Source organism: Solanum stenotomum, unplaced genomic scaffold (assembly GCF_019186545.1).
Source record: "Solanum stenotomum isolate F172 unplaced genomic scaffold, ASM1918654v1 scaffold12411, whole genome shotgun sequence".
In the NCBI taxonomy this organism is placed as follows: Eukaryota; Viridiplantae; Streptophyta; class Magnoliopsida; order Solanales; family Solanaceae; genus Solanum; species Solanum stenotomum.
Genome location: NW_026022031.1, coordinates 11,099 through 14,321, shown reverse-complemented (window position 1 = coordinate 14,321; position 3,223 = coordinate 11,099).

The following is a 3,223-nucleotide window of genomic DNA, read 5'->3' as shown; positions in this document are numbered from 1 at the left end:
ATTAATATATAAAAATATTAAAAAGAAAGTACAAACATACGACCTCCGCTAATTAGTTACACACATTAATTTTTCTTTTAAAATCAAGATAGGATAGTCAAAATTTTAAACAACACAATTAATTTCGTATTAATAATATTCTATCTAATTGCAGGTATATAACAATAATAATATATTTTATATTATATATTTACGGATTTTATATTTGAGTTGTTATGTGTAAAAGACAAAGAATCACTAAAGTTCATTTTGTAACTGATTTTGTGATTTGGCATAAATACAAAAACAAAAAAAATAATTTGAAATTCATAGTGTTATCTCAATCTGGTAAACATTTGAGATTTTTCTTAAATTTCTCTGCATTGATTCAATTTGTGAAAAAACTCTAATGGCTTTGGGTACACAACTGGACTATTCATTTGCTTTTAATGAGAGGAATTACTGTGAAATAATGATATGCAATGGAGCTATGAAGAACTTCTTCAATGACAAAAAGCAAAAAAAACAAAAAAAACAGAGTTACGAATTTAATGCTTTTAAAAGTTTCGATACAAATTAGTGATTTAGAGAAATTTAGAGCGATGTCATTCAACTACTCAAAGAAGAAGAAAACAAGAAAAAAGGTATAAATTAAAAGAACTAATTTTGAATTTAACTTTTATATTTTGTTTTATTTTGCATTACTAGACAAACAACCATGGAAATCAGAAAATTTTCTAACTGATTAAGATAATTACAAAAACAAAGAAGTAAGACACTTATTTAAAGTGCTTCAATCACTGGTTTTCTTCAATTCCCACCTACATTTTTCCCAATTTTCTCTGTGAAAAAAACTTTGTGCTTCGATTCAATTTTGAAAATGAATTTTCTACTTACTTCGAATATATCAGAATCTCAACCGGACTATGGATTTGCGTTTAATGACAGGAATTACTCAGATCGGGTATTGATGATAGAGATCATACCGAATTCAATGGAACTCAAACCAGTAGGTTGCTGCACTGTTGATGATTCAACCCGGAAAGGCAAGCAAAAGAGAGAAGAAATCAAAACAAGAAGACATGGTTTGCTTTTCTTAATTTTAAATCAAGGTTTAGTTACATTTTTTGGTGTGAGAAAAGAAAAAAAATCATGAAATGTTTGCTTTTTGTAATGCTTGATGATTTGATTTTCTATTTTCATTTCATTTCATTACAGATAAAAAATTTAAATTAGGTTTTAGTTGCATTTTCCATTTCATTTTTGGGTGCATTTTTGGTGTGAGAAAAGAAAAAAATCATGAAATGTTTGTTTTTGGAATGCTTGATGATTTGATTTTTTATTTCATTTTTGGGTGCATTTTTTGTGTGAGAACAGAAAAAAAATCATGAAATGTTTATTTTTTTATTGAATGCTTGATGATTTAATTCTCTTTTCATTTCATTAATATAGATAAAAAATCTAAATTAAGTTTTAGTTGCATTTTTCATTTCATTTTTGAGTGCATTTTTTGTGTGAGAAAAGAAAAAAAAAAATCATGAAATGTTTGTTTTTTGGAATGCTTGATGATTTGATTTTTTATTTAATTTTTGGGTGCTAAAAAAATCATGAAATGTTTTTTTTAATTCTTGATGATTTGATTTTCTGTTTTCATTTCATTATAGATAAATAATCTAAATTAGGTTTTAGTTGCATTTTTTATTTCATTTTTGGGTGCATTTTTTGTGTGAGAAAAGAAAAAAATCATGAAATGTTTGTTTTTTTGAATGCTTGATGATTTGGTTTTTAATTTCATTTTTGGGTGCATTTTTGGTGTGAGAAAAGAAAAAAAAATCATGAAATGTTTTTTTTTTGAATGCTTGATGATTTGATTTTCTGTTTTCATTTCATTTCACTACAGATAAAAAATCTAAATTAGGTTTTAGTTCCATTTTTTATTTCATTTTTGAGTGCATTTTTGGTGTGAGAAAAGAAAAAAAATCATGAAATGTTTCATTTTTGGAATGCTTGATGATTTGATTTTTTATTTCACTTTTGGGTGCAATTTTTTGTGTGAGAAAAGAAAAAAAATCATGAAATGTTTGGTTTTTTGGATTCATTGATGATTTGATTTTCTATTTTCATTTCATTACAGATAAAAAATCTAAATTAGATTTTAGTTGCATTTTTTAATTTCATTTTTGGGTGCATTTTTTGTGTGAGAAAAGAAAAAATATCATGAAATGTTTGATGATTTGATTTTCTATTTCATTTTTTGGTGCATTTTTTTTGTGAGAAAAAAAACATAATGAAATGTTTATTTTTTTGAATGCTTGACGATTTGATTTTGTGTTTTCATTTCATTACAGATAGAAAATCTAGATTTTGCTTTTAAACGGAAGAAATCGATTAGATTTTTTATTCTGCATAAGAGTTTAACAACTTTCCATGGATTATTTTGGTGAATTAAAAAAAGGGAAAATACATAAAAACCCCCCCTGAACTTGGCACGGAAACTTACTTTAGTACTTCAACTACACGAGTGTTTATATACCCCCCTAATCTCATTTAAAGTGAATAAATACCCCCCTAAGAATACAAAACCAGTCTCACAGTGGCAAGTATATTTCACACGCGCCAAGTCATTGCCATATCAATTCCACATCATTGCCACGTCAGAATCGTGTTGGAAATCAGTTTTAAAATTTTGTTTTTTTCCTTCCCTTCTTCTTCTCTCTCCCATGTCAGAAATCAATTTTTAAAATTTAATTTTTTTTCCCTTCTCTCTCCAATGGATGCACTACCTTCCACCTCCATTAGTGTTTTCTCATTTCTTGCTTGATTATCATTAATTTTCACTAATGACTTCTCTATTTTCAACCTCAATATCTTCTAACAATTTCACTAATTTCTTTTGAGAAAATTCTCATACATTTTCAATCAATATCCATTGATGTGAGATTGCAACAAATATGGACCTACATTGAATTTTTTACCGATTTATTGCTCTCTTTGGTATTTGAGGACAAATAAATCAACTGAAAATGTAGATGAATTCGACCCTTTATTAAAAAAAAAAAAACAATCCTTTCCAATATTCCATCTTCAAAAACCCTTATTTTTTCATGACATACAACAATCATAATTTTTGAAATCATAAAAATGTGTTAATGAAATTTTCTTTAGTTTGACAGAAAGCTCAAGTTTGATCGGAACGAAGTTTAATGATTTTTCTCTCTTTAGTAGATCTGAAAACAAAAAAAAA